This window comes from Mauremys reevesii, linkage group 1 (genome assembly GCF_016161935.1).
Source record: "Mauremys reevesii isolate NIE-2019 linkage group 1, ASM1616193v1, whole genome shotgun sequence".
Taxonomy (NCBI): domain Eukaryota; kingdom Metazoa; phylum Chordata; order Testudines; family Geoemydidae; genus Mauremys; species Mauremys reevesii.
The window spans coordinates 59,255,259-59,276,394 of NC_052623.1; the positions used below are offsets into that span (position 1 = coordinate 59,255,259).

Below are 21,136 nucleotides of genomic sequence, written 5' to 3' on the forward strand. Positions count from 1 at the left end.
GTGTGCACCAGCAGTGAGGCTCCCCCACTAACAGCTGAAATCACTGAGAACTATGTTAAGTAGTGGGCCCTGAAGACATCCTGGCCAATTGGCCGGCAGGGCAGCCAGCAGAGAGGTGTTGTGACTGGCCAGCAGGGTGACTGGCAGCCCTGAAGATTCCCCGCACCGGGCCCCCGCGAGTAGTGGCAGCCGCGCCGGGTGGAGAGGGAGGGGGTGGGAGAGGAGGGAAGAGAGAGCTGCTTAGAGCTCCTTTTTTTTCTTTTTTCACGCGCTCCAGGTCCAGGTCTTCGCGGGGCGCTTCGCCGCCGGTCCCGCCCGTTCGCCGGTCTTCGGCAACGGCGCTTGCAGGGGCTGAAGTGGTGCTGCTGTGAGTGAAGAACCTGCCGCCAAACCGCCAAGTGCCACCCAGTGCCACCCCACAAGCGTGTTTTTTTTTTCATCCCTGCCGGGGCCCGGCAAACTGTTCGACCTGTTGCCCGACTTCCTAAAGCCGGCCCTGACTGGCAGAGAGGACTGGGGCAGGGCGATTGGACAGCAAGGCATCTGGCAGAGAGGCATGGTGATTGGCTGGCAGGGCGGCTGGTGGGGAGGAGCTGATGAGTGAGTGCCTGGGCAGCAGAGTGAGTAAGGTGCCTTCTTACCCCCCCCCCCCCAAGGTGGGAGGTGAACTCTGCAGATGCATCTCTGAACTCTAGGTATGCACTGACCAAGAACAACAACTGTGAGTGGGTGCAGAGAAGGGACAGGCACATTAAATGGACATTTGGTTGCTGGACTTAAGAATCTGAGGGGAAAAGGACACTGCCCCAATGTACTCTGGGGTGGGCCTTTTGCTCATGGTTTTATTTTTATGAATCCTGCTTGTGGTGTTTTCCCAAATTGATGCTGGGTGACTTCGCTCCTTTTAATAAGTTTTTTTTACACTCAGACTTTGTGCTTGCAAGAGGGGAAGTATTGCCTCTCAGAGGCACCTCGGGGTTGTGTGTAATTATCCCAGGTCACTGGGTGGGGACTGGAGCCGGTTTTGTGTTGTATTGTTGAAAAGGAACTCCTAGATACTGAACTCAGCCCTTGTTACTGCTGATTCCAACAGGCAGAAGGGCTACATATGCTGTATTCTCATTGCAGTCTCCTAGCCACTAGAACACCTGTCTTCTAAGATATTTTTTAAAAACCCTGTTCACACAGATGAGCTGCTTGTTGAGCTTAATTAGAAGAATTTGAGCTAAAAATTGGAGGATCCTGTGGTTAGCACCAGTGATGAGCTGCCAAAATCTTAACAACGGGTTCCCTATAAAAAGTTCTGATTTAACAACGGGTTCCCTATAAAAAGTTCTGATTTAAGGGATGTGCGACAGCATGTATTTTTTGTACCAATAGGGTTACCATACGTCCATATTTTCCCAGGAGGTGATTAAGAACCGAAAAACCTGACATGTCCAGGAAAATACAGATGTATTTTAACCCTACCTAAAGTTCTTTTTTAAAAAGATGGGGCTGAACTAGAAATGAGCTCCGTTTCACATGTGTGGGTGGTGATCAGGGACAGTCTCAATTTTTGGGTCTTTTTCTTATACAGGCTCCTATTACCCCTCACCCCCGCCCCGATTTTTCACACTTGCTGTCTGGTCACTCTAGGGTGTGCACATGTGTGGGTCCCAGCTGCTCCCTTTCCCCCCCCCCCCCATTAAAGCAGGTGTGCAGGGTTACTGCCCTGGGAACTGCAGGGCACCAGTGGATGTGGGGCTGGCTGCAGATAGGGGCTTGGGGCAGGGCTAGCTGGAGGCAGGGAGTGACACCGGCTGGCTGTGGGCAGGTGATGCAGACGGGCGGGCTGCGGGTGGCTGTGGGCAGGGGGTGGCTGCGGGCGGCTGTGGGCAGAGGCTGGCTGCAGGCAGGGGGTGGCTGTGGCAGAGGCTGGCTGCGGGCAGAGGGCGGCTGGGGGCAGGGGCTGGCTGGGGGGGGCACGGGGGTGGCTGTGGCAGGGAAGGCGGGGGAGGGGCGCAGACACTCACATGGTGGGGAGCAGCTGGGAGCAGCAGGACGCAGCCGGGGACTCACCAGGCAGCAGCAGGAGCCCCAGGGCCAGAGGTCCGAGGAGCAGCAGCAGCAGCAGCAACAGGGCCAGGAGGCAGCTCACATGGCTCTCGCAGCGCAGCGCCCCCAGCAGCCGGGAGGAGGAATTACAGGCTTCCCAGGCAGAGCCCATCAAAGCTTCCCTCGCAGGGAAGCTAGTTAACAAGCGGTTCTAAAACCGCTTCTAAATTTAACAACGGGTTCGTGCGAACCGGTGCGAACCGGCTCCAGCTCACCCCTGGTTAGCACCAAATGGTGACCTTGCTGTTGTTGAAATTGATAGAAAAGCTTCCCTTTACTCCAAGGGATGCAACAGCTAGGCCAGAGTGCTGAATTTTCCATCTGTTTCCATACTTCCAAGTGAGCTGTGGCCCATTAGGAAGATGTCTGGTAGGGTTAAGCTAGCCCTTCAATTGGGCAGCAATAAAGTGGAAGGGTGGGCAAGAGTGGTAGGAATTGCCACTGCCAGACACTCCTGAAGTAGGAGGCTGAGACTGACCAGGGGGGTATTCTGACCCTGCAGACCGTGTCTCCTCCCTCTGTGGACAGAGAGTGGCAGCCTGTAGGAGTATCTTCTGGAAGACACAGGGGGAATGGAGGGAATGCAGACTTGCCATGAGGCGTGAAGCCATTTTCAGTAACACAGACACCATCAGACTGGCAGTTCTTTGTTTGCTTATGTCATTTCTTTCCTCACCCTGTGCCTGAGTCTGTTTCTGTGGACTTGACAAACAGCTGAGAGGGCAGAGGTCACCAGTCAGCAGTGGTGGGGGAGGCTAGCTGAGGCATCTAGTCGAGAGGGAGAAGCGAGTGGGGGAGTGGGTCAGAGGAATTGCTAACAGTATAGCTAACAAGAGCTGGTGCCTTTTGATATTTTGCTAATATGTTGTTTCTTTTATTCTATTCAAATTCTTATAAGCCCTGGCCACCCTAGTATCCAAGCGTCTTCTAGAGATGTATGAAGTGATGTGAATGATATCTGTCACATGCCATTGGTTCATTCTTCCTCCCTCTCCCCAGGGAGAAATTATGAGGGGATTTTTAAATGCTTATTATATTAGATGTACAATGCGTCCTGTGCTTATATTGGCAAAAAGAAGGGCGAAGACCTGCTTCTTGCACTTGGAGTGCAAGGTTGTGGGGTGAGTGGTGGTTCTTAGTTCATGGGGGAGTTCCTTCCACAGTCTGGGCCTGGCCCTGGAGCAGGGGCGGCTCTAGACCCCAGCGCGCCAAGCAGGTGCGTGGGGTGGCCCTTTCCCGGGGGGGCGGCATTTGGCTCCGGTGGACCTGCCACAGTCATACCTGCGGCAGGTCCGCTCGTCCCGGGCTCCGGTGGACCTGCCGCTGGCATGCCGGCGGGAGCTCAACCGGAGCCGCGGGAAGAGGGGACCCGCCGCGGGACCGGGGAAGGGCGGCGCAGCGCACCGCGCTGCTTGGGGCAGCCTACTTTCTAGAGCCGCCCCTGCCCTGGAGAAAACCCTGTCTCCTACATGGCCCAGCTTTACTCCACTGTGCCTGAGGAGAGGAGTTATTGAATGTGGTTCTCATCCCAGAGCTCTAGGTGATCTTTTTGGTACCCTATGCTCACACATTTAAATGCTTTGATGACAAGGACCGAGAACTTGAATCTGGCACGATGTTCTAGAAGAAACCAATGTAGTGAGCGGAGGACATGACAGATATGCTTGCAGCCCGACTTGACCAATTGTAGCTTGTGAGCATTTTCAGCCGCAGGAGAGCACATTGTGGCTGCTATCTCCTCAAAGTGCCAGTCAGCGTAACCTCTGTCTTGCTTAGGTTCTGCTTTGTCTGTCTGTTCTTCATCCATATGATCTTGTCCATGCACTAAGCCTGCCCAGTGACAGTGGGGTTGTCGTATGTTGAAGGATAGATAGATAATACGACAGATAAATATTCCGTTCCGATTTTAAAGCACTTTGTCTCTTCATCTGTATGCCTGGCAGATTGGACACTACAATAATACAAAAATAAAGTTTAAATTACAATATTAATTAGTAAGAAGAGGAGGATAACTTGCCTTTAACAAAAATGTCTTATTTTTATTATCTGTGGGGGCTGTAACTTCTGAAAACAGAGATGTGATTTTACAATGTAGGGTACATTTGATTTTATGTGATTTTGTTTAAAATGTTTAATATGAGAATTAGTGTACTCTACTGCAATCTAATTTCAAAGGAAAAGCTGGGTAATACCAAACCGGACAGCACTGAGTTGCACAGAGGATGTGTAACTAGAGTGACTTTTCACCTAAACATTAATTAAAATTCAGTATGGGAAGCACTTTATTTGATCCCATATTTGATGGAAGAACCATAAATTACTTGCTATAATTGATATTGATCTCCAGCGAGGAACTGAAAAATGATCTGTTTTAGTTAGAGGGAAGCACAGTTTACACCTGTCTATTCATATCCTGCACAAAGCATATACACAGTTTCCAGGAACTGAACCTATAGTTTCAAAGTATTCTATTCACCCTTTTTGTGTCTGTTCTCATTTTAAAAAGTCTCCAGACTACTGCAGGAGCTCAACTGTGCAGTCACTTAGCAACAGACATTGCAGTTACAAAACTACTAAAACTTATCCACAGCTATACCACATGAAGCTATGAGGCAATCCTGTCAGATGTCTTAAGGTAAGCAGGCTTAGATGTGGCCAACACTGGGGTGGGACAGAAACTTGTAAGGTGCTTAAGGAAGTGGTGTTAGTGATTAAGTAGGTCATGTATATTCCAAGTCAATACTGAAGCAATGCCCAGACATGGTGTTAGGGAGACTAGTCTTCATGGAGACACCATCTTGATAAGGCTTTGAAACCAAGCTCCTCACCACCTTTGCTCATCAAAGATCCAATGACACGTTCTGCAGGAATAGGGCTGTTAACTCACCAAATTTCAATGTGAGTAATAGCATTCTGCCTATACAAATTGCCTCTGCAATTTCAATTATTATTCTTAATTTCCTGTTCTAAACTGTTGCGTAAAGTTCTTATGTTAAATACCTACTACCTTCCAGCTCAGAATTGATGCATTTAGTGACATAAGAGATTCCTCTGTATGTGTGTAGATTATATGCAGTTATACAGTGTTCATGGGTTTTTTTTTGTTTGGTTGGTTTTGTTTTTTTTAAAGCATATATGGAGACATCTTTTAGTCAACCTTAGTTCTTAATATAAGAAGACATATATTTGTATTTATTTTGATGTCCTGAAGATAACTAATCAAACTGCTAGATTTTCTGGTGAGGCTGCTAAGATATTTTTAAATAAAATGCCCCCAATTTTTTTTATATAACTCATAGCTCATGTTTTTTTTCAAAATCTGCCAAAATTTGCCATTTAACAGATATATATGAAGTCAAAAGAGTATAGATAATATAAAGGAGCATGTTTTAACTATCTTCCCTTATGTCTGTATTGTTTTGTGACTTTAATATTATATTTATGGGTGTTCAAGATATATATATATATTTCTGAAAAAAATCACTAGTCATCATATAGATTTTGGCAGTGCATTTTTAACTTAACAGCAACCTCTTCAGTACATCTATGAATCTGATTTGCTTACTTCCGGTTGTTGAAACACAGTTGTCATAGTGCCTGAAGATGCACAAAACATTCTTATTTTTGATACAAACTATGATGATTTGGGGAACCTATGTATGACTTTTGAATTCTGATCGCTGTCACAAAGTTAGTATGAAGTTGCTGCTATGAAACTTGCTGTATCACTGTGGCCAGGCCTACCCCACAAAGTTTTGTGGGCATAGCTATATTGGTCAAAGGTGTGAAATAACCACACCCCGTAGCCAATGTAGCTACCTCAATAAGACTACTTCTATCAGCATACCTAATCTCATAGAATCATAGAAATGTGGGGCTGGAAGGGACCTCAAGAAGTCATCAAGTCCAGCCCTCTGGGCTGAGGCAGGACCAAGTAAACTGTCCTAGACTATCCCTGACGGGTGTTTATCCAACCTGTTCTTAAAAACCTTTAACAATGAGGATTCCACATTCTGCCTCTGAAGACTGTTCTAGAGCGTAACTACTTTTATAATTAGAACAGTTTTCCTAATATCTATCAAAATCTGCCTTGCTGCAGATTAATTTCGTTACTTCTTGACCTACATTCAGTGGATATGGAGAACAATCCTCCTCATAGCAGCCCTTAATGTATTTGAAGACTTTTATCAGGTGCCACTTCAGTCTTCTTTTCTCAAGACTAAATATTCCCAGTTTTTTTTAACCTTTCCTCAGAGGTCAGGTTTTCTAAACCTTTTATCATTTTTGTTGATTCTCCTCTGGACTCGCTCCAATTTGTCCACATCTTTCCTACAGTTTGGCACCCAGAATTGGACATGATATTCCAAGTGAGGCCTCACTAGTGTCGAGTAGAGTGGGACAATTATATCCCATGTTTTATGTACAACACTCCTGTTAATGCACCTCAACATGATATTAGTCTTTTTTCACAACTGCATCACGTTGTTGACTCATATTCAATTTGTGATCCCCCTAAAGCCCCCAGATCCATTCCTACAGGATTGCCATCTAGCCAGTTACTCCCCATTTTGTAGTTGTGCATTTGATTTTTCCTTCCTAATTGAAGCACTTTGCACCTTTTAAAATTAAATTTTATTTTGTTGATGTCAGACCAATTCATCAAGGGTGTTTTGAATTCTAACCTTGTCCTACAAAGTGCTTGCAACCCCTCCCAGCTTGATGTAATTTGGAAATTTTATAAGCATACTCTCCAATCTATTATCCAAGTCATTAATTAAAGCATTAAATAGTGCCAGACCCAGAACTGACCTGCAGACCTCACTAGATTCATCTTCCCACTTTGACAATGAACTATTGATAACTGCTCTTTGAGTATGGTCTTTCAAGCAGTTGTGCACTCACCTTGTAGTAATTCTGTCTACTCCACATATCCTTAGTTTGCTTATGAGAATGTCATGAGGAACTGTGTCAAAAGCCTTACTAAAATCAAGATATCTCATGTCTACAGCTTCCCCCCATTCACTAGGCCAGTAACCCTGTCAAAGAAGGAAATTAGGTAGGTTATCATTATTATTTTTGGCAAATCCATGCTGGCTATTCCTTATAACCCTATTATTCTGCAGATGCTTACAAACTGGTTGTTTGATACTTTTTTCTAGTATCTTCCCAGGTATTGAAGTTAGGCTGTGACTGCTCTGTAATTCTCCAGTTCCTCTTTGTTTCCCTTTCTAAAGATAGGTACTGTGTTTGCCATTCTCCAGACCTTTGGGACCACACCCATCCTCTGAGTTCTTGAAGATAATTGCTAATGGTTCTGAGAGTGCTTCAGCTAGTTCCTTAAGTACCCAAGGATGAATTTCATCAGGCCCAGCCAACTTGAATACATCTAACTTATTTAAATATTCATTAACTTGTTCTTTCCCTAATTTGGCTTGCATTCCTTCTGCCTTCTTGTTAATATTAATTGCTTTGAATATCTGGTCATCATTAACCTTTTTTAGTGAAGACTAAAGCAAAATAGGCATTAATCACCTCAGCCTTCTTCATGTCATCAGTTATTAGCTTTCCTTCCCCCCTAAGTAGAGGACCTACACTTTCCTTTGTCTTTCTCTTCCTCCTAATGTATTTTAAGAACCTCTTTTTAATTACCTATTCTGTCCATTGCCAGGTGGAACTCATTTTGTGCTTTAGTCTTCCTGATTTTGTCCCTACATGCTTGTGTTATTATTTTGTTACCCCTCATTATCAATTTGTCCATATATCCACTTTTTGTAGGATTCCTTTTTGATTTTCAGGTCATTGAAGAGCTCCTGATGGAGACATATTGGCCTCTTACTATTCTTCATATCTTTCCTTTGCATTGGAATAGTTGGCTGTTGTCCATTTAATATTGTCTCCTTGAGAAACTGCCACCTCTCCTGAACTTCTTTATCCCTTAAATTTTTTCCCCATGGGATCTTACCTACCAGTTCTCTGAATTTGTTGAAGTCTGCTTTCTTGGGGTCCATTGTCCTTTTTCTGCTGCTCTCACTTCTTCCTTTCCTTAGAATCATGAAATCTGTCATTTTATGCTCACTTTCATCCAAATTGCCATCCACCTTCTGATTTGCAAATAATTCCTCCCTGTTTGTCAGAATCAAGACTGAAATTGCTGTCCCCTTGTTTACTTCCTCCACTTTCTGAAGCAAAACTTGTCCCCACTATGTTCCAAGAACTTATTGGAAATTTTGTGATTTGCCGTATTACTTTTCCAACAGATGTCTGGGTCATTTGGAGAGGTGGTATTGCCATGTTGATAGAAAAACCCCTTCAGTCTGCATAAGTTTCACCTAAACTAAGGGACTCTGGTGGTATAGTGATATTGGCAAAACGTTTGTAGTGTAGATGAGGCCTGAATGTATCTATTTAAATATGTACTCCTCCATGGACTGGCAGGGCTGTGTCATGCCTCTGTCAGACCAGGTAAAATGGAGGGTCATTGGAACTCAGTCGCCACCAGTTCAGGTGGAAAGACGTGAATGACTATGGGTTAGCTGGGAGTTTGGGAGAAGACACTTCCTTCTACTTCTCTCAAGGGAAGGGGAAAGTGGAGTAGAAAATTCCCTGAGTAGAATAAAGAGACAGAGAGATGACAAAAGAGGCATTTAAAAAGGGGTTTGTAATAGTCTAGCCCCACCATAGGCAGGGTTGGCCAAACAAAAGTTAGCCAAACTCAGTCCCCCAATTCCCTTGGCCTCTCAGAAACAACTTTGTGACCATCCTTGGGTTGATTTTATTAATGTAAATTAGTCAAACCCATGCCTCGTATCCCTGAACTCTTCTCCAGACTCTCACATCTCTGGCCCTTTAGAGTCACCATCTCCAGCCCTTTGCTGCCTCTGTCGTTCACAGCCTCTGGTTTCCCAGGCTTCGTTCTGGCTCACCACAGTCTCTGCCTCCATCACTCAGGCCTCCCTGCTTCTGGCCTCTCAGCCACCTTTATTCTCCCAGCCCTTATATCTCCTTAGAGACCTCCTAGCTGCAGATGCTACCCTGCACCCCCTATCAAGTTTGACAAGAGCACAAGTATTCAGGCACAAGAGGATTGAGCCTACTTTTCTTAAAGGGTCAGACATCCTATGATAGGCTCATGGGGGAAGATTGAGGGGGACACACAGGAAGTTTTGGGCAGGAGAGGTGATGGGGACAGGAACAGACTGGCCAGGATAAGGGACGGCAGGCTAAGGGAGAAGGCTCCATGTTTCATAACACCATGCATGCATGCATGCAGCAGAAGGAACTTGGCTAACCCCAGACAACTCTGACTCTAGCCCAGAAAGTGTCCTGGAATGGTGAGGAAACGGAGGCAGGGAAATGCATGTACTTCCTATTATTTTTGTATAGATCTCTGTATTTCTCAGGAGATTAAAAGCAATGGTTCTAGAACAATGTGAAAAGTCTGTCTGTGTGTTCTAAGTATTACTCCACTCACATGGCCCCTGAAGAAGTAAAACTGTTGGCCCAGAATGCCATATGACCGGAGTTCTGAGATAGAGTGAGGTTAAGCTCTAGGGAGACTCTGAGGGGTCAGCATGGTTTTAAGGGCTGGGCAGAGTATTGTGTGGCCACAGCTCCCAGGAGGGGTGCCAGATAGAAGATTTGCACCCTAAGAGTGTGCCCAGATGCCATAAGACCAGGGGTTCTCAAAGTGGGGGTCACGAGGTTATTATATGGGGGTCGCGAGCTGTCAGCCTCCACCCCAAACCCTGCTTTGCCTCCAGCATTTATAATGGTGCTAAATATATAAAAAGTGTTTTTAATTTATTGGGGGGTGGGGTCGCACTTAGAGGTTTGCTATGTGAAAGTACAATAGTTTGAGAACCAGTGGTTTAGACACTGGGGATTTAAAACATCTGGGAATTCAGCAGCTGGATTCTCTCACAGCAGTCTGGTGAGCGGCCAAAAGAGGGTGCTAACTGGCACTGTGACATAAGTATTGTAAAGTCTAAATAGTGTGTATCATCTTACAAATTTGTCCTTCAAGATAATACCAAATGAGACACAGTCAGTTAAGATATTAATCATGCATGTTTAAGTCTCTCTCAATGATGCTATTTTATGAAATAGCTTTTAAGGCAGTTATAAAAATGGTTATCTCCCCATTAACACCTACACACACATTTCATCAGCCTCTATTTCACTTCTGTAATCTTATAGCTCGATCACTCTATTGTGAGCAATAAGCTTGCTTCTCATTTTATTCTCCTCTGCTAAATAGTGGAGGTTACTGATTCAAATGTGGAGCCAATTGTTTGACTATACTGGCGATTCATTCTTAAATGTTCAAGAGACCAAATAACCCAACATAGCCAAATTTATTGTCTAAAGAAAAATTTATTGTCTACAGCCCCAAAAGGAGACAGACATACCTCCTTCTCACAGTGTGTTCAATTTACACAGAAGGTGTGCTACAAAGAGATGCATTTCAACTAGTGGTATAGGATGATTTCACAAGTTACAAAACTCTTTACACATCACTAAAATCCAATCGCCTCCCATTCATAACAGTTCCTTCACTTGTTTTGTTCTAATCTTTTCTTATCTCTGTTTTGGATACTATTTTCCAAATGATGGGCATAGAGGTACATCCCAATCTGTACTAGGATACACCATTCATGTATCTTGGCTTTGACAGGCTTCCATTTTCTGAGTCCAAAGCTGACTTCAGCTTTGCAATGTGTTGTGGGGTACTTGACATGGGTGAATAGAATTGTGGAGAGAGCATAATACATTCAGTTAACATAATTTCCCAACACCTAGATATAAAATGTATGTTATATTAATGCCATGCACGTAATACCTATTAATGTGGTTTATACTATGCCGAACATATATTTATTGGTTAACAAGGTAATCTCAAAATGTCAGTTTCCCCTGTATAAATGCAGAGTCATGGGAATAGTTTCTGGAGGATGCACAGAGAGTACTGTGTATAGCCAGGGGATGAGGCCTGGTCAAACTTAGATCTTAATGTGGTTCTTTGGGGAACAGTAAATGTTGGGACTGCGTGAGCATATGCCACAGAAATCTGATAGCTCCTAGTTTGTCCACTGATGACAAAGTTTGAGATATGGTGTGTGTGTGTGTGTGTGTGTGAAGAGGTGATTAGTCAAAAGCTGTTTTGAGACTCTGCATATGCAAATAGTCATTGTTACATTACTCTTGTCAAGCTTTTCCTCCAGTGCAACTCCTTTCCCTTATTTAGCTGGGGAATAGAAGATTATGGGCACACTGTAGGTGACCACACACTCATATGTAAAAACAACTAGAAGTCTTTGTGGCACCTTAGAGACTAACAAATTTATTTGGGCATAAGCTTTCGTGGGCTACAGCCCACTTCGTCGGATACATGGAGTGGAAAATACAGTAGGCACGTATAAATATACAGCACATGAAAGGATGGGAGTTGCCTTACCAGTGCGTGTGTTGGGGGGGTGTCAGTGCAAACTTGATACCATCAAATTAGGCCTGAATAAAGACTGGGAGTTGCTGGGTCACTACAAAAAATAATATTCCCTCTGTTGATATTCACCCCTTCTTGTCAACTGTTGGGAATGGGCCACATCCACCCTAATTGAATTGGCCTCGTTAGCACTGACCCCTCCACCCCCAACTTGGTAAGACAACTCCCATCTTTTCATGTGCTGTATATTTATACCTGCCTACTGTATTTTTCACTCCATGCATCTAATGAAGTGGGTTATAGCCCACAAAAACTTATGCCCAAATAAATTTGTTAGTCTCGAAGGTGCCACAAGGACTCCTCGTTGTTTTTACTGATACAGACTAACACGGCTACCACTCTGAAACCTGACACTCATATGTGACACTCATATAGGAATTGCCTCACTGAAGTTTTCTCTCACTTTCCTCTGGGAATCTGCTCTCCTTTTTTCATTTTCATCTTGCAGCTCACTATCTCAGCCAGCATGCCATATTTGAATACATTAATTTTTCTGTTATTATCTGACATGGATTGTTATTATTTGATTGACAGAAGAGCAAACTAAGGACCAGTATACAGAGAGTCTTTTTCTTGCTTAGCTGCTGGGGCAGAGAGAAAAGGAAATTACTTGTCACTCTGTAGGGATTAGACATTTAAATGGATAATGAAAATATCCACAATTACACTAGATAGGATAGAAGAAAGTTAGGGATATATAAGCACTCAGGTTTCAGGGGATAAATCAACTGTTAACTGATGGAAGTTTGGAAGAAATTTCCTCTATAGATGACAAAATCTTTCATCACAAGGGTCCACTGCAGTGTCTGGTTCTGGGCATTGTCAGAGGCAGAGTACTGGATTAGCTGGATCACTAGTCTGATCTAGTACAGCAATTTCTTTGTTCCTGGAGGAGAATAAGGATACATATGACTAGTCTCAGAATGCTGGAAGGATGGGTGGTTGAGACACAAATAAATAGCTAAGAAGAATCATTCCAAAAAAAGATTTGATCTGCTTCCGGATTTGGTCTGGCAGAGATATAGGAGATCAATTTACAGCAGGGGCCAAAGATGCTAGGCAATTTGTTTGGGGCTGCATGCTGCCTCCAATCAGTATCACACTGCTGTGCACTGATGGTGAAATAAACAAGGATTCTTACTTTTTACACTGATACCAATGAACACCAAAAGAGCAGGCAGGCCGATCCTGCACAGATTTGGGGGTAGTGGTATAGTGGGGTGGGAAGGAAGTGCAAATCATGGTTGGTTTGTTTAAGGGGTGCTTTTATCTCAGTGCACTGGGTAGAGCAAAAGAGAACTGTAACTTCTCCAGTGTAATACCATCTAGCATTGTTATGCTGGAACACAGGCAGCGTTAGAGCTTTGACTTTTCCTCATTAAATGCATCTTGTGTACGTAAAGAAAATGTACTGGGTCTGACACTGCTCTCTTCCCAGAGTGAGGCCTCAGTTCATCAAGGCTCTTGAACATGTGTGTAACTTCAGTGGAATCAGCAGAGTTACATCCATGTAAAAACTGGTCCAAGTGAGAGTAAAATTGGGGTTGTTTGTTTTTTTCTAAAGTATATTGCATTTTTGGACAAACAGTCGAATTTTCAGCTGGTCTCCATACCTGTGCCTACAAAATATGTCAGCACATCTGATTTGCACATGTTCCTGCTGCATGTTGTAAATTCTGCAGCCTCCATCAGGGAAGCCAGCTGAAAGTTTGGCCACATAGTACCCAACGGTGTACCCCCATTTACACCATTACTCCTGTTATTTATTGATTAATATTTGTATTACTGGAGCATGTAGATGCACCAAGATCTGAATCCATTGTGCTAAGCTCTGTACAACAACATGTTAAGAGACGGTCCCCTCCCAAAGAGTTTAGTCTAAACAGATGCAACAGAGGTGAGGGGGGGGGAGAGAAAACATTATATATCCCAATGTTACAGATGGGGAGTTGAGATACAGAGAGATGTAGGCCCTGATTCAGCAATACATTTAAACACATGCACTGAAAGTTAAGCATGAGTTTAAGTGCTTTGCTCAGTTGGAGCCTAATTGACATACTTAAGGCCACAACAGAAGATATGTGGGAGTACCAAGAACTGAACTCAGATCTCATAAATCCCAATCCTATGCCTTAAACACAAGACCATCTTTAATTTATTTTTAGCTTAAAAATACTCTCAAATGTTAAAAACATTCTGTTCTTAATTGTAAAGATTGTGAAGAGTTTTTTTTTTAATAGCTTCTAAGATTAAGGGGATGATGATAAGAGCTGCTGGGTCTCTTCTAGTTCAAGAAGTAAATAAAGAACTAGTTCCATTTTCCAGGAAAACTACATTAGCCTTCTAATTGGTTCTTTTGCTTCTAGGAAGTCCAACAGACTGAAAGTTTCCTGTTGAAGAGAGGTGTGTGACTGAATTTCAGGCCATTCATTTGAAGCGACTCTAAAACAAATATTTTTCTGAACTTTGAATACCAGAATCAGAAAAAAAAAATGTTTATAAACATACACTGACGTTATTGATGACATACTTGGCTCAAATAACAAAAGCTTATCAGCATAGAGGGGCTCGAAAGTAGTATTTGTAAATGCCTAATATGTGTGTAAGTGAGCAATTTCCTGTAAATCAATGTACCCTACTTTAGATTTCAGCTTAATGGCGAACCTGACCTTGAAAACAAGTGACACAATTACTTTTGATCTCTTTATGAAAAATACCACATACCTTTTGCTATTTTCTCTTCTCCTTCTAGCAGAAAATTTGTAGTCCTAATAAGCCTCAATTAAATTAAATGAGCAATATAAATCTGGAATACCTAAATGTATAACCAGGGAACAAAAACTGAGTCCTTGAACGTTCTTTATTAAAGGATGTCCCTTAATAAACAGATAACTACAAATGCTATAGCTGATGACCCAAGAGTGAAAGGGGGCCTTGTTTTTTACTGTTTCAAGAGTGGCCTATTCTGGTCATTAAGAAGAGGGAAAGTAAACATAGGAAGCATATTGATTTAGGGAACAAACATCTATCAACCAACCAACCAAAGAGAAAAAGCACATTCATATTCAGCCGTAATATCACAGATGACAGGCTGGTGGTGTTTGCATTTTCTACATGTCTAGTATTAGGAGCGTTTTAATGGGCAAGATCCTCAACTGATGTAAATAAACATCACTGTATTCGAAGTCACTGGATTCATACCAAACTACATCATACTGAGGATATGGCCATATCTTCTTCATATTTGTCATTTAAAATGTATCATGATAAACAGAAACCTATATTTACTGTACCCATTTTAAGTGGGTTTAACCCTATTGCTGAATTAGGTTCCAAGCTCCATCTTGCATTTAATTTCCAAATCAACATTTAATTCTAATGCACCTACACTGTCTAGCCGAAAATTGTACGTAGAGCGCGTAGATTCATTTTATTGTATCTTACCAATACAGTTCATGCTGTGCCATTTCCTATAAAGTTAAGGGAATGAAAATCTGTATTGCCACAAAGAGGCAGCCTTCAAAGATGTGGTTCAACAAATGGTTTCTCTTTTATAAAGAACTGTAAGCAAACAAAAACTGTTGTATCTCTCCCTCAAAGACATCAGATTACCAGGATGTCTTTCAAAGAGCTGTCCCATTGGCTCAGCTGGCAACTATATTTGCCAGGTGACGTAGGTTAATATGTAACCCTCTGCTCATTGAACTAGTACTGTTTGCAAACCTTTGCTCCGATAGAAGAGATCTTGGTTCTGGTTTCACATGTGATATGAATTTGTAAATGAAGGGAAGAGAAAGAGTCTTCATTTTAGTATTGTACATGGGTAATGGAAAAGATTGTCACCACTGTATAGGAGACCTAAGTTAATAGGCATCTTCAGGAATCCACCTCCATTATTAGTGAAGAAGTGTTACAGAGAAGAGAAACCTCTTACTCTGTGCACAAGAGGATATATAAAGAGACAAGATTTTGTCATTGTCCTTCCAAATACAGCGTAATTACAGAGAGCGAGCGAGAGAGTGAGCGGGCACCTCATGTATCTAAAGCACTGGTGGAGTTAAGGGGAGGTAAAAGTTAAAATTAGTATGTTAGAGCAGGCAACTGGGAGCCAGGACTGCAGAGTTCTATTCCTAGCTGTGATTTTGAGCAAGTCCTATAACCTGTCTATGTCTCAGTTTATTCATTAGTAAAATGAATATTAGTACGTACTTACCCTACAAGGTTTTGTCTTGTGAGAGCCTCCTAGTCTGTTAATATTTCTCTGAGGAGAGAGGATATCAAAGCATTTTACAAACAGAAACTAACTAAGGTAAAGTAGATACAGTATTCTAGGTGTGATCTGACCAGTCTCTCTTTCATTAATACTGGGCTTCAAGAGACCAATATCAAACCGGGTACAATTTAAACTGGCACAACTATTGACTTCAGTGAACTTGCAATAATTTACACCAAGTCTGAATGGGTCATGTTATAGTCCTGATCTTGAAAACATTGGCACACATAAGTAACTAGGACCGTAAGCATATAGGAACTCAGTAGGACTACTCTTCTTGATAAATATTTGCAGGATTGGGGGCCTATATTTTGCTGTTTGAATATTAATAATACTGCAAGTGACTATTACAGCATTTAACTGAAATATCCACTGTTTCTAATTTTACTATCTTTGGCCTGGTCTACACTATGAGTTTAGGTCGAATTTAGCAGCATTAAATTGAATTAACCCTGCACCCGTCCACACAACGAAGCCATTTACTTCAACATAAAGGGCTCTTAAAATCGATTTCTGTATTCCTCCCTGACAAGGGGGTTAGTGCTGAAATAGATATCGCCGGTTTGAATTAGGGTTAGTGTGGACGCAATTCGACACTATTGGCCTCCGGGAGCTATCCCACAGTGCACCATTGTGACCACTCTGGTCAGTACTTTCAACTAAGATGTACTGGCCAGGTGTACAGGAAAAGCCCCATGAACTTCTGAATCTCATTTCCTGTTTGGCCAGTTGAGCTCATCAGCACAGGTGACCATGCAGTCCAAGAATCTAAAAAGAGCTCCAGCATGGACCGTACGAGAGGTACTGGATCTGATCACTGTATGGGGAGATGATTCCATGCTATCAGAACTACATTCCAAAAGACGAAATGCCAATACATTTGAAAAAGCCTCCAAGGCCGTGATGGAGAGAGGCCACAACAGGGACTCAACACAGTGCTGTGTGAAAGTTAAGTTGCTCAGACAAACGTACCAGGAAACCAAAGAATCAAACGGACGCCCCGGGGCAGAGCCACAGACATGCCACTTCTAAGCTGAGCTGTATGCAATTTGGGGGGGGTCACCACTACTACCCCTCCCCCTCCCCCACAACTGTGGATTCCGAGGAGGGGGTAGTCTCAGCCATGCCTGAGGATTTTGCGGACAGGGAAGATGAGGAGGACGAACTTGAGGAGAGCACACAGCACACCATTCTCCCCAACAGCCAGGATCTTTTTCTCCCCTTGACTGAAATACCCTCCCAACCATCCCAAGGCGGTATCCCAGGCCATGAAGTCATAGAAGGGACCTCTGGTGAGTGTACCTTTGTATACATAATGCATGGTTTAAAAGTGAGCGTTTTTTAATGATTAATTTGCCCTGAGGACTTGGGATGCATTCAAGGCCAGTACAGCTACTGGGAAACTCTGTTAACGTGTCTGGGGATGGAGCAGAAATCCTCCAGGGACATCTCCGTGAAGTTCTCCTGGAGGTACTCTGAAAGCCTTTGCAGGTTTCTGGGGAGGGCAGCCTTATTCCATCCTCCATGGTAGGACACTTTACCATGCCCTGCTGGTAGCAAGTAATCTGGTATCATTGCATGACAAAGCCTGGCATTCAAGCAACATCCGTTCTTTATCTCGCTGTGTTATCCTCAGGAGAGTGATATCGTTCATGGTAACCTGGATGAAATATGGGAATTTAATTAAGGGGACATTCAGAGGTGGCTGTTCCTACGGGGCTGTTTGCCTGTGGCTGAAAAGAAATCCTCCCTGCAGTCAGCCAAGCGGCGGGGAAATGGGGCATTGGCGCTGAACTGTTCATGTTTGGCTAGCAGGGATCTTCCCTGATACCAGCCATGCAGTGGCGGGAGGGGTAAAGCGATCATCCCAGAGAATTGGATGGGAGGGGGCGGTAGTTTGGTTTCTGCTGCTGCACATTAACACAAAAACCGCAGCACTCAACGGGCTTTGCTTGATATGGGAAAGGAGGGCGCTGCTTTTATGAAGGTTACAGAAGCCGAAAGACTATGGCTTACCATGGCTGCCTGCAAGCCAAATTCTGTTGCCTGGCCCTGTATTTGTGATCTCTAACACCAAAGCCGCAGGCACTCAATATAAGATGCAAAAAATGACCTTGTACCGAAATCACACGTGCTATGTAATGTGAATAGTGTTGTTCACCGTGAAAGAGTATACTGATTGTTCTGTAAAATGTATCTTTTTAAATACTTCTCTCCCTTTTTTTCTTCCCACAGCTGCAAATTTTTTAAGCCTCCCTCCTCCGTCCCAAAGGTTATCTCAGATAAGGCAGCAAAAAAAAATGCACGCAACATTAAATGTTCTTTGAGATCATGCAGTCGACCCGCAATGAAAGAGCTCATCTGAATGTGTGGAAGGACACATTATCACAGTACAGGAAAGCACCCAATGAACGTGAGGACAGGAGGGATGAACGTGAGAACGGGAGGGACGATTGAGATGAGAGGTGGCAGCAGGAAGATCAGAGAAGGCAGGATGCAACGCTGTGGCTACTACAGGATCAAACGGACATGCTCCAGTGTCTGGTGGAGCTTCAGAAACGGCAGCAGGATCACAGATTGCCGCTGCAGCCCCCATTTAACCGCCCTCCACCCTCCCAAGTTCCATAGCCTTCTCACCCAGATGCCCAAGAACGTGGGGGGTGGGGGGAAGGGGAGAGGCTCTGTGCACCCTGCCACTCCACCCCAGTGGACAGCCCAAGCAACAGAAGACTGTCATTCAACAAATTTTGAAGAGGCCTTTTCCTTCCCCTCCTCCCACACCCCACCTGGGCTTCCTTGTCAGTTCTCTCCCTATTTTTATAATAAATTAATAAAGACTACATGGTTTTTAAATGATAGTGACTTTATTTCCTTTAAAAGCAAGCTGTGATCAAAGTGGGGAGGGTGGGTGGCTTACAGGGAATGAGTCAACCAAGGAGGTGGGTTTTCATCAAGGAGAAACAAATAGAACTGTCACACTGTAGCCTGGCCAGTCATGAAACTGGTTTTCAAAGCTTCTCTGATGTGCAGAGCTTCCTGGTGTGCTCTTCTAATCGCCCTGGTGTCTAGCTGTGCGTAATCAGCGGCCAGGTGATTTGCCTCAGCCTCCCACCCCGCCATAAAGGTCTCCCCCTTACTCTCACAGAGACTGTGGAGCACACAGCAAGCAGCAATAACAATGGGGACATTGGTTTGGCTGAGGTCTGAGCGAGTCAGTAATGTGCTCCAGCGACCCTTTAAACAGCCAAATGCACATTCTACCACCATTCTGCACTTGCTCAGCCTATAGTTGAACAGCTCCTGACTACTGTCCAGGCTGCCTGTGTATGGCTTAATGAGCCATGGCATTACATAACATAAGAACATAAGAAAGGCCGTACCGGGTCAGACCAAAGGTCCATCTAGCCCAGTATCTGTCTACCGACAGTGGCCAATGCCAGGTGCCCCTGAGGGAGTGAACCTAACAGGCAATGATCAAGTGATCTCTCTCCTGCCATCCATCTCCATCCTCTGACGAACAGAGGCTAGGGACACCATTCTTACCCATCCTGGCTAATAGCCATTTATGGACTTAGCCACCATGAATTTATCCAGTCCCCTTTTAAACATTGTTATAGTCCTAGCCTTCACAACCTCCTCAGGTAAGGAGTTCCACAAGTTGACTGTGCGCTGCGTGAAGAAAAACTTCCTTTTATTTGTTTTAAACCTGCTGCCTATTAATTTCATTTGGTGACCCCTAGTTCTTGTATTATGGGAATAAGTAAATAACTTTTCCTTATCCACTTTCTCAACATCACTCATGATTTTATATACCTCTATCATGTCCCCCCTTAGTCTTCTCTTTTCCAAACTGAAGAGTCCTAACCTCTTTAATCTTTCCTCATATGGGACCCTCTCTAAACCCCTAATCATTTTAGTTGCTCTTTTCTGAACCTTTTCTAGTGCTAGAATATCTTTTTTGAGGTGAGGAGACCACATCTGTACACAGTATTCGAGATGTGGGCGTACCATGGATTTATATAAGGGCAATAATATATTCTCAGTCTTATTCTCGATCCCCTTTTAATGATTCCTAACATCCTGTTTGCTTTTTGACCGCCTCTGCACACTGCGTGACATCTTCAGAGAACTATCCGCGATAACTCCAAGATCTTTGTCCTGACTCGTTGTAGCTAAATTAGCCCCCATCATGTTGTATGTATAGTTGGGGTTATTTTTTCCAATGTGCATTACTTTACATTTATCCACATTAAATTTCATTTGCCATTTTGTTGCCCAATCACTTAGTTTTGTGAGATCTTTTTGAAGTTCTTCACAGTCTGCTTTGGTCTTAACTATCTTGAGTAGTTTAGTATCATCTGCAAACTTTGCCACCTCACTGTTTACCCCTTTCTCCAGATCATTTATGAATAAATTGAATAGGATTGGTCCTAGGACTGACCCTTGGGGAACACCACTAGTTACCCCTCTCCATTCTGAGAATTTACCATTAATTCCTACCCTATGTTCCCTGTCCTTTAACCAGTTCTCAATCCATGAAAGGACCTTTCCTTTTATCCCATGACAGCTTAATTTACGTAAGAGCCTTTGGTGAGGGACCTTGTCAAAGGCTTTCTGGAAATCTAAATACACTATGTCCACCGGATCCCCCTTGTCCACATGTTTGTTGACCCCTTCAAAGAACTCTAATAGATTAGTAAGACACGATTTCCCTTTACAGAAACCATGTTGACTATTGCTCAAGAGTTTATGTTTTTCTATATGTCTGACAATTTTATTCTTTACTATTGTTTCAACTAATTTGCCCGGTACCGACGTTAGACTTACCGGTCTGTAATTGCCGGGATCACCCCTAGAGCCCTTTTTAAATATTGGTGTTACATTAGCTAACCTCCAGTCATTGGGTACCGAAGCCGATTTAAAGGACAGGTTACAAACCTTAGTTAATAGTTCCGCAACTTCACATTTGAGTTCTTTCAGAACTCTTGGGTGAATGCCATCTGGTCCCGGTGACTTGTTAATGTTGAGTTTATCAATTAATTCCAAAACCTCCTCTAGTGACACTTCAATCTGTGACAGTTCCTCAGATTTGTCACCTACAAAAGCCAGCTCAGGTTTGGGAATCTCCCTAACATCCTCAGCCGTGAAGACTGAAGCAAAGAATCCATTTAGTTTCTCTGCAATGACTTTATCGTCTTTAAGCGCTCCTTTTGAATTTTGATCGTCAAGGGGCCCCACTGGTTGTTTAGCAGGCTTCCTGCTTC

The 21,136-nt window shown here is 43.5% G+C and overlaps 2 long non-coding RNA genes across 2 annotated transcripts in view; both read left to right on the top strand.

The window, feature by feature from the left end:
• Positions 1-21,136, top strand: part of LOC120400499 — a 140,170-nt gene that overhangs the window by 10,638 nt on the left and 108,396 nt on the right. The window lies entirely within an intron of this gene.
• Positions 605-16,268, top strand: LOC120400815. The gene is made up of 3 exons (XR_005596182.1): positions 605-695; positions 4,611-4,732; positions 13,966-16,268. It is a non-coding gene; the product is annotated as an uncharacterized LOC120400815 (long non-coding RNA).